The 11,189-nt window shown below is 36.9% G+C and overlaps 1 non-coding gene across 1 annotated transcript; it reads right to left on the reverse strand.

Moving 5' to 3' along the window:
- Positions 1–2,077: 2,077 nt before the first annotated feature.
- TRNAC-GCA (transfer RNA cysteine (anticodon GCA)) lies at positions 2,078–2,149 on the reverse strand. Its single transcript has one exon. It is a non-coding gene; the product is annotated as a tRNA-Cys (tRNA).
- Between the last annotated feature and the right edge of the window lie 9,040 nt (positions 2,150–11,189).

Genomic DNA, 11,189 nt, shown 5'->3' on the forward strand with positions numbered 1-11,189 from the left:
CAAAGGAGAAAATAAAAAGATTTAATAGCCACTGTGGGTTTAACTGCTTTATTTTCTCTGAATAATTTATATAACAATATAGCTGAATTTTTTCTCAGCTCTTTGCAAGGCCTCCTCAGCCAACCATTTTCCTTTTGGCATTTCTTTTACTAGAGGATGGTCTTGATCACTGCCTCCTATGCAATGTGGGAACCTCCATCCATAGTTCTTCAGGCATCTGTCTGTCAAATCTAATCCCTTTAATCTATTTGTCAAGGGATTACCCATTTGAATGCAGAGATATACCCATATGAATGCAGAGTTCCAAAGAATAGCAAGGAGAGATAAGAAAGCCTTCCTCAGTGATCCAAGCAAAGAAATAGAGGAAAGAATAGAATAGGAAAGATTAGAGATCTCTTCAAGAAAATCAGAGATACCAAGGGAATGTTTCATGCAAAGATGGGCACAATAAAGGACAGAAACAGTGTGGACCTAACAGAAGCAGAAGACATTAAGAAGAGGTGGCAAGCAGAGAACTACACAAAAAAGATCTTCATGACCAAGATAACTATGATGGTGTGATCACACACCTTGAACCAGACATCCTGGAATGGAAGTCAAGTGATCCTCAGAAAGCATCACTATAAACAAAGCTAGGGGAGCTGATGGAATTCCAGTTGAGCTATTTAGATCCTACAAGATGATGCTTTGAAAGTGCTGCACTCAATATGCCAGCAACTTGGAAAACTCAGCAGTGGCCACAGGACTGGAAAATGTCAGTTTTCACTCTGATATCAAAGACAATGGCAAAGAATGTTCAAAGTGAAAGTGAAAGTCACTCAGTCGTGTCTGACTCTTTGCAACACCATGGACTATACAGTCCATGGAATTCTCCAGGCCAGAAAACCAGAGTGGGTAGCTGTTCCTTTCTCCAAGGGATCTTCCAAATTCAGGGATTGAACTACCGCACAATTGCACTCATCTCACACACTAGCACAGTAATGCTCAAATTTCTCACAGCCAGTCTTCAGTGGAACGTGAACCATGGACTTCCAGATGCTCAAGCTGGATTTAGAAAAGACAGAGGAACCAGAGATAAAATTGCCATTATCCATTGGATCATCGAAAAAGCAAGAGAATTCCAGAAAAAAAAAAAAAATCTACTTCTGCTTTATTGATTATGCCAAAGCCTTTAACTGTGTGGATCACAACAAACTGTGGCAAATTCTTCAACAGATGGGAATACCAGACGAACTAACCTGCCTCCTGAGAAATCTGTTTGCAGGTCAAGAAACAACAGTTAGAACTGGACGTGGAACAACAGACTGGTTCCTAATCAGGAAAGGAGCACACCAAGGCTGTATATTGTCACCCTGTTTATTTAACTTATTTACGGAGTACATCAGGAGAAATGTTGGTTTGGATGAAGCACAAGCTGGAATCAAGGTTGCTGGGAGAAATATCAATAATCTCAGATACCCAGGTGACACCACACTTATAGCAGAAAGCAAAGAAGAGCTAAGGAGCCTCCCGATAAAAGTGAAAGAAGAGAGTGAAAAAGTTGGCTTAAAACTTAACATTCAGAAAACAAAGATCATGGCCTCTGGTCCCATCACTCCATGGCAAACAGATGGGAAACAATGGAAACAGGGAAACATTTTTTTGAGCTCTAAAATCACTGCAGATGGTGACTGAAGCCATGAGATTAAAAAATGCTTTCTCCTTGGAAAAAAAGCTGTGACCAACCTAGACAGCATATTAAAAAGCAGAGATATTATTTTACCAACAGAAGTCCATCTAATCTAAGCTATAGTTTTTCCAGGAGTCATGTATGAATGTGAGAGTTGAACTATAAAGAAAGCTGAGCACTGAAGAATTGATGGTTTTGAAAACTGTGGTGTTGGAGAAGACTCTTGAGAGTCCTTTGGACTGGAAGAAGATCCAACCAGTCTGTCCTAAAGGAAAGTGAAAATGAATTCGCTCAGTCTTGTCCTACTCTGTGCGACCCCATGGACTGTAGCCTATCAGGCTCCTCCATCCATGGGATTTTCCAGGCAAGAGTGCTGGAATGGATTGTTATTTCCTTCTCCAGGGGATCTTCCCAATCCAGGAATCGAACCTGGGTCTCCTGCATTGCAGGCAGATGCTTTACCATCTGAGCCACCAGGGAAGCCCATCCTAAAGGAAGTCAGTCCTAAATATGCATTGGAAGGACTGATGCTGAAGCTGAAGCTCCAATACTTTGGCCACATGATGCAAAAAAACAGACTTGGTGGAAAGGACTTTGATTTTGGGAAAAATTGAAGGCAGGAGTAGAAGGGGATGACAGAGGATGAGATGGTTTGATGGCATCACTGACTCAAAGGGCATGGGTTTGAGCAAGCTCCGGGAGTTGGTGTTGGACAGGGAAGCCTGGTATTGCAGTTCATGGGGTCGCAAAAACTTGGACATGACTGAGTGACTGAACTGATAATTGATTTTTTTTTTAACCTCAAAATGAGGATTTCAAATGAACATACTAGCAGTTTAAAGTCAGTTCTGAGATCTAACAAAATTGCAAATTGACAAGCCAAAGTCTGAGGTTGTCAACTCTCCAATACCTTAGATTTGTTGGGCACCTGTTTGGTTAGATGCATGAACTTTGGAGTCAGATTGACAAAGTTTCATTTTTTAGTGGTATGGCACAGCATATTTGTCATTTAGTGTCTTAAACTATTGTGTTAACTGTGAAATGGTAGCCATAATAGCATTTCTGTTGCTATCCACGATGGATTTTAATTGTATTTTAAGGTAAATAATAATTAGAATGTACTTACAATAAAATTTTAACTTGTCCATGGTTACTATTCTAAACTAGTCATTTGTTTGTAAAATTTTAATGTCACATTTAAAGACTTGCCTATTTCTGAATCTTACACTTTCCCACTATTCTACAAGGTAATTTAATCAATGTCCCATATAAGGGGACCCATATAAGGGCAGTTTAGAATTATATTGTTACTAATATTTCATTCTCTTTCTCCTCTTTCTTCTTCATGTTATTGTTATCTATTTATTCTATGAAACTCTTGATAGAAACTTTCCTGATCTTTAAATCCAAAAACTGTCAGTCACCTTTTAAGGATTTTCTGTTTTCTTTCGAGTCCTAATAAGTATGCAGATTATTTGCATTTCCTCCTTAACACCTTCCCTTTCCTCTCCTAAATTCCAGGCTCCAAGTTGCCATAGGAATCCGCTAGACAGCCATTCAGCTGTGCCCGTAGTTTGAAATACCATTTATGCTTTCTTTTACTAAAATATTGAGTTTTATTGAGGAACCTAAACTCAGTTCAGTTCATTTCAGTCGCTCAGTTGTGTCCGACTCTTTGCGACCTAAACTCAGTGAATTCTAAAAATAAAATATTTCATTTATTATTTAAATAACACTACTAAATTGTTTCATGCCTTTCCTATGGCTAGAAGAGTATCTCCATGATACCCATACTGATTCTATATCTCATAATATCTTGTCAGTTTCAAAGTATTCTAGTAAATAAAAATACTTTTAGTCTTGGGACCTTCTTTAACACAACCTAGACTTTGCTGGTTGCTAGAAGATATTCACACTCAAGAAGACATAGGGCCCAGGTAGTTCTTCTATCCAGCCTGCTGAGGTTGAAAAGACTCATTCTTGTCCTCTTCCTAATATAGCTTCCTAACCCATCAGTAGCCACTAGTATTTGGCAGGAAAGAAACCTTCCTGTTTCTCCTGGTCAAGGAAACTCCACATAGTATGTGTGAATCACTTACTCTACCCACGTAATATGATAGGATAAAATATAGCCTCCCAACAAGAGATGGACACCTCTCTTTAAAAAGTCTTTCTATCAGTGGCTCAGACTATAATAGGATTTTTATTTTCTTGAGCATGAATAAAATTGATGTGTGGTGCAATTTAGAGAGAAAGTTCCCAGATTTAAATTTTCAATGGTCTTGGCAATTTAAAAATGATGGAGCACTTACCTGCATATATTTAAAAACAGAATAATAACTAATTCCCTAAGATAAAAAAGATTGAATAAAATTTTAATTCGTCCATGATTATTATTTAAAACTAGTTATTTGTTTGTAAATTTAAAGTCAAATTTAAACACCTGCCTGCCTCTGAATGCCACACTTTTCCATTATTCTGCTACCAAAGTGATTGTATCAATGGTCCATAATAAGGGCAATTTAGAAATGTAAAATAAAGTTTCTTTTCAGAAGGGAAAAAAAATAAGAAAAAACAGATGCTTCAATCTTAAGCTTGAAATCAGAAGACAGAAAAGTTCAGGTGAAAGATCTTAGCAGATGAAGGGAAAAGGAAAACCAACACAAGAGCCCAAACTCCAAAGTCTTCAGCCAAGAATTTTCTTTTGCAACATGTCATTTCCTAGGAAATATTGAGGCAAACTTTGTTTCATCCGAAAATCAAAATCCCACTAGCTCAGCATTTCCCAAAATATCCTTCAGTGTAAGCTGTCCTTTCAAAATATGTCACGTTATAGTATCCAAGCAGAGGAGAAGGCAATGACACCCCACTCCAGTACTCTTGCCTGGAAAATCCTATGGACGAAGGAGCCTGGTAGGCTGCAGTCCATGGGGTCGCTAAGAGTCGGACACAACTGAGCGACTTCACTTTCACTTTTCACTTTCCTGCATTGGAGAAGGAAATGGCAACCCACTCCAGTGTTCTTGCCTGGAGAATACCAGGGACAGCGGAGCCTGGTGGGCTGCTGTCTATGGGGTTTCACAGAGTCGGACACGACTAAAGTGGCTTAGCAGCAGTACCCAAGCACACCCCACCTTATAAATTTCCAATGAATTTAAAATACAATTTATCATTGATAACATCAGTTTTGTATTGCATGTGCCGCCTTAGAGGTGGATTTTTTTCCCCCCAATAAATGCTACTGTATTGTAAATTGTGCTGCAATTGGAAAACACCCTGATGCTGGAAAAGACTGAAGGCAGGAGAAGGGAACAACAGAGGATGGCATCACCAACTCAACGGACCTGAGTTTGAGCAAGCTCCAGGAGTTGGTGATGGGCAGGGAGGCCTGGCATGCTGCAGTCCATGGGGTCACAATGAGTCGGACACAACTGAGTGACTAAACTAAATACAGCAGGATCCATGGTTTTGTTGAATCCAATTCGTGATTTTGAACCTTGGAGAAGGAGGGACTGACTGTAAAGTTATATGCAGATCTACTCAGTGGAGGGTCTGAGTATGTAAACCCGCATTTTTCAACTGTCAACTGTATAGTGTTTTGAGCTAACATTTGGTAAAGGAAGCTGCATACTTCCACTTGCAGTCTTTCAAAATTACTTAATTGTGAGATATCTTATTCTTTAAGATGGCTATATTATAGAACTAGTGTATCATGGAATACAATTTGGGAAATATAACATTAGTTTACTTTTTAAATTCTATTTCTAGATCACCAGTATCAATCTAAATAATATACATTTATGCTATATGAATAGTTCAGAAAAACAAAATGATTATGGTGCAAACAATGGAAAAGTAACAGTTTTAATTTTCAGTCTAAGGAGAAAGAAGCTAAAGATTGGAATAATGAGATACAGTAGCTAAAATTTAGTCTACTGTAATTGGCATTTTAAAGAACTGTTAGCATTTCACGTTTAGCACATGCTCTAAAGTAAATTTGCCTTGTGCGAAATAATTAGAATGTTTTGTATGGTAATATTTTCCAGTGGTTCAAATTGTTCAGGGTAATTTATATTTCCCTTTCAAGTATATTTGTGTAGTTGAATTGCTCACTGGTGGTAGATTGCCCTTTTGCTGCATTTGAAAATGTAAATCACTAATCACAGTTAGACTGTACTTAGTCATCTGTCACCAACATCACTAGTATATAGACAGTTTCTGAGTAATAGAACTGTATTTAATACTTTAATATGCTTTCCAGAACCATTAGTTATCTAAGACTCTGAACTGAAAAAAAATCAAAAGCAAGCTATTGAATAACATTGAATATTTCTTTTAGGGTTCAAAAGTTGTTTTGGTATCATTCAGAGGTTTGGATTTATGCATAAAAATAAATGTTAAGGTTACTTTGCCCATTCATGGAGTTCAAGAATAAAAATGTTGCTTGGCAGACTCAAGCTAGTCATTCAAAAGTATCATTTATTCCCTATATATGTATTTTTATCTTTGATACTGGAGTATTTTTAGGTTAGAATATCCAAGTAGTTCTTCCTGCTCAGTCGTGTCTGACTCTTTGTGACCCCATGCACTGTAGCTCACCAGGTTCCTCTGTCCATGGGATTTCCCAGGCAAGAATACTGGAGCGCTTCCCACTATATTTTGCACTCTGTTCCCCCCCCCCCCCATTTTCTTTACTGGCATATAATTGCTTTACAATGTTGTGTGAGTTTCTTCTGTGCAATGAAGTGAATCAGCCACATGCATACATATATCCCCTTCCTCTTGGACCTCCTTCCCAATCCTCTCCATCCACTGTGTAGATCATCACAGAACGCTGAGCTGAGCTTCCTGTGCTTTATAGCTGGTTCCCACTAGCTCTCTATTTTGCACATAGTATTATATACGTGTCAATCCCAATCTCCCGATTCATCCCAGTATCCCATTCCCCTAATGATCAATGTTGGTTTTTTTCATCTGCTTCTCTATTCCTGTCTTAGAAATAGGTTTATGTCTGCCATTTTTTCCTAGATTCCACATATATACATTAACATACAATATTTATTTTTCTTTTTCTGACTTACTTCATTCTATATGACAGACTCTAGTTTCATCCATGTCTCTACAAATGACCCTATTATGTTCCGTTTAGTGGCTGAATAATGTACCATTGTATGTATGTAGCACATCTTTATCTATTCATTTGTCTTTGGACATTTAGGTTGTTTCTTTGCCCTGTCTATTGTAAATACTGCTGCAATGAACATTCAGGTGCATGCTTCCTTTTGAATTATAGTTTTCTCAAAATATATGCCTAGTGGCAGGATTGCTGTGTCATATGGTAGTTCCAGGTTTAGTTTTTTAAGGAACCTCCATACTGTTCTCCACAATGGCTGTATCAATTTACATTTTCACCAACACTGAAAGGTGGTTTCCTTTTCTCCACACCAGCTGCAGCATTTATTGTTTGTACATATTTTTAATAATGGCCATTCTCACTGGTGTGAGGTGATACCTCACTGTGTGTTTGATTTGCATATCTCTAATCATTAGTGATCTTGAGCGTCTTCTCATGTGTTTCTTGGCCATCTATATGTCTTCTTTGGAGAGACATCTGTATAAGTCTGCCTAGAAAGCCCAGGGACAGACCCATGCACCTATGGTCACCTAATCTATGATAAAGAGGCAAGAATATACAATGGAGAAAAGACAGCCTCTTCAATAAGTGATGCTGGGAAATCTGGATAGCTACATGTCAAAGAATGATATTAGAGTACTAACACCATATTCAAAAATAAACTCAAATGACTTAAAGACCTTAATGTAAACCAAGACACTATAAAGCTTTTAGAGGAAAACATAGGAAAAATACTCTATGGCATAAGCCACAGCAAGTTCTTTTTTGACCCACCTCCCACAGTAATGAAAATAAATTAAATTAAAAAATAAATAAATAAACAAATGGGACCTAATTAAAATTAAAAGCTTTAGCACAGCAAAGAAAACCATAAACAAGATGAAAATACAAACTTCAGAATGGAGAAAATGTTTGCAAATGAAGCAACAGATAAAGGATTATTCTCTAAAATATATGAAGAGTCATGGAGCTCAATATTAAAAAAAAAATTTCAGACATACTCTAAGTTACTCTCCTTAATTATAAGTTCCTCTCATATGACCAACTTCTGATCCATGGGATTTTATGATTAACACAAATTGTCTGTATCATCATTAGCTTCAAAAATAACCATATTTTTTGCAATTTTTTAATAAAAAGAAAATAAGTCATAATTCATCAGTTACATAAAAGTTAAATGCACAATGACAAGAACACTTGTTGTTTTTATTCAGCTGCTAAGTTGTGTCTTACTCTTTGTGACCCCATGGACTATAGCCTGCCAGGCTCATCTGTTCATGGGTTTTTCCTGGCAAGACTTTGGAGTGAGTTGCCATTTCCTTCTCCAGAGGATCTTCCTGGATCAGAGATCAAACCCATAATTTCTGCATTGGCAAGAGGATTCTTTACCACTGAGTCATCAGAGAAGCCAATAAGAATACTAGATAGTCATAAACATACAGTAATTTGAGAAGAATGATACTATTCAGGTTAAAATTATATTCAATAAAATGAGCATTACTGTTTATTTAATTTTAAATTATTTATTATTTTGTCACATGCCTCAAGTCTGTAGCCAGTTAACCTGGACGATTGTGAACTGTCTTATGGTTACAGAGTGCCTATGTACAAATCATTATGATAGGTTGAAGTTAAAGGATCAAAAAACTAATATGAAGAAATAAAAAGGCCATGATTCTACATTGAAAGAAAGTAAACACTAGGGGTAGAATCTGAAATGTACACAGATATTACGAAAAAGAAAAAGATTGAGGGAGGGAGGGGAAATAAATTAATAATGATAATTTAAAAATATATATTATAAAATATATATATATTCTATATGTGTGTATTAGTTTTATCCTAGGAAACATATGTATTTTAACTCTTTTATACTTTCCACAATACTGTGATTTAGGTAAAATTATTATCTACATTTTTACAAAGGAGTTTAATAACTTGCTTATAGTAAATAAAGCAGCCAGTTTCAAACCCCAAGAAGTAGCTCTTCAGAGCCCATATAACTGACAATCTTGTTACATGATATACCCACTCTTACTCATGGTAGATACTTCCTAGACTCCAAGCCAATGCCTGAAACCATGAATACTGCCAAACTCTATGTATAATATATACATTTTATACTCTGTGTCCTCAGTGAGGACTGTCACTTAACTTTTGTAACTGTTCTATTTTATCATTAAATTTGTTGCTAATTTCTTGGTGTGCCTAATTTATAAACTAAACTTTATCATAGGTGTGTATCTATAGGAAAACACATAGTATATGCATAGTTTGGTACTATTTATGGTTTCTAGCACAGCACAGTGAAGTCTACTCAGCTCTCTTTGGTGCCCTAAATGTGTGTGTATCACTCAGTTGTGACTGACTCTTTGGGACCACATGGATTACACACCTCCAGGCTCCTCTGTCCATGGAATTTGCCAGGCAATGCTATCTGACTCCAGGAGATCTTCCTGACCCAGGGATCAAATGCACATATCCTGCATTTCCTGCATTGGCAAGTGATTCTTTACTACGTTACTACCTAAATGGGAAAGAAACCTGAAAAAGAGTGGATATATGTATATGTATAACTGATTTACTTTGCTATACTGCAGAAACTAACACAACATTGTAAAGAAGCTATACCTCAATAAAAATTAATAGAAAACTTTTTAAAAAAAGGTATGTGAATATGGTCTCTCTCTTTCTCTCATATCTTACTGTACAATTTAGTACTTTTTTTTCCATCTTAAAAAAGTACTTACCACTCAGTAAGTGCTGGCCATTATTTTTCCCATTTGAGGTACAGTAGCAAAACTAGCACAAGTTTTTTCCTCTTTATAATTTCACAACTTGTCTTAATGCAGATCTTAGCCACCTCAGTATACATTTTTTTTTTTTTTGGTTACATATTTGGATAAGAACTTTCACCTTTTCACTTAAAGAAGCACTTCATAGCTCCTTTTTTTTTTTTGGTATAGCTGAATTGCCTGTATCACTATTCTTATGCTTTGCATCACTATTCTTACACTTCATATCACTATTCTTACAAATTATTAAGAAAGCAAAGATTTCCTGAACGCATGATACTGTGACACCATGACAGTGAATCTGATAACTAGTGACAAATGGGATTCCCTTCCAAGGTAGGTTGGAGTGGGATGATATAAGATTTCATCCCACTACTCAGAGTGGCATGAAGTTTAAATCTTATTAATTGTTTATTTATGAAATTCTCCATTTAGCATTTTAGGGCCATGGTTGACCGATGGTAACTGAAACCTTGGAAAGTGAAACCAAGAATAAGGGATGGAAGGACTGCTATATTAAAACTGAAACTTTGAATGGAAAAGGATTTTTCCAAAAATAACAACCAGCTGGCTTTAGAGTCTTCTTTAAAGGTATTTACATTGATAAACTTAGGAAATTCCAGGGACTCTTCTCTAAACTCAAGAACTTTTTTGACAGAACAAATCTATTTTCTAGGGACATTTCATATTCATTTATTTCACGTTGTTGTTCAGTCACTAAACTGCGTCTGATATTTGTGACCCCAAGCACCCAAGGCTCCCCTCTCCTTCACTATTGCCCTGAGTTTGCTCAAACTCATAAAAATTGAGTAAGTGATGTCAGCCAACCATTTCATCCTCTGTTGTCCCCTTCTCCTCTTGCCCTCAACCTTTCCCAGCATCTGGGTCTTTTCCAATGAGTCAGTTCTTCACATTAGGTGGCCAAAGTATTGGAGCTTCAGCACCAGTCCTTCCAATCAATACTCAGGACTGATTTCCTTTAGGATTGACTGATTTGATCTCCTTGCTGTTCAGCGGTGTCTCAAGAATCTTCTCCAGAACCACAGTTTGAAATAATCAATTCTTTGGCCCTCAGCCCTCTTTATGGCCCAGCTCTCAGATGCCTACATGACTACTGGAAAAACCATAACTTTCAAAGTGATGTCTCTGCTTTTAATATGCTGTCTAGATTTGTCAGAACTTTTCTCCCAAGGAACAAGTGTCTTTTAAATTTGACTGCAGTCACCATCCACATTGATTTTGGAACCAAGAAAATAAAATCTGACACTGTTCCCACTGTTTTCCCCATCTATTTGCCATGAAGTGATAGGATCACATGCCATGCATCTTACCTTTTTTGAATGTTGAATTTTAAAGCAGGTTTTTCACTCTCCTCTTTCATCTTCATCAAAATGCTCTTTAGTTCCTCTTCGCTTTCTGTTATTAAAGTGGTATCATCTGCATACCTAAGGTTGTTGATATTTCTCCTGGCAATCTTGAATCTAGCTTGTGAATCAGCCAGCTCAGCATTTCATTTTATGGACTCTGCATGTAAGTTAAATAAGCAGGCAATACACAGCCTTGATGTACTATTTTCTCAATTTGGAACCAG

This window comes from Ovis aries, chromosome 2 (assembly GCF_016772045.2).
Source record: "Ovis aries strain OAR_USU_Benz2616 breed Rambouillet chromosome 2, ARS-UI_Ramb_v3.0, whole genome shotgun sequence".
Taxonomy (NCBI): domain Eukaryota; kingdom Metazoa; phylum Chordata; class Mammalia; order Artiodactyla; family Bovidae; genus Ovis; species Ovis aries.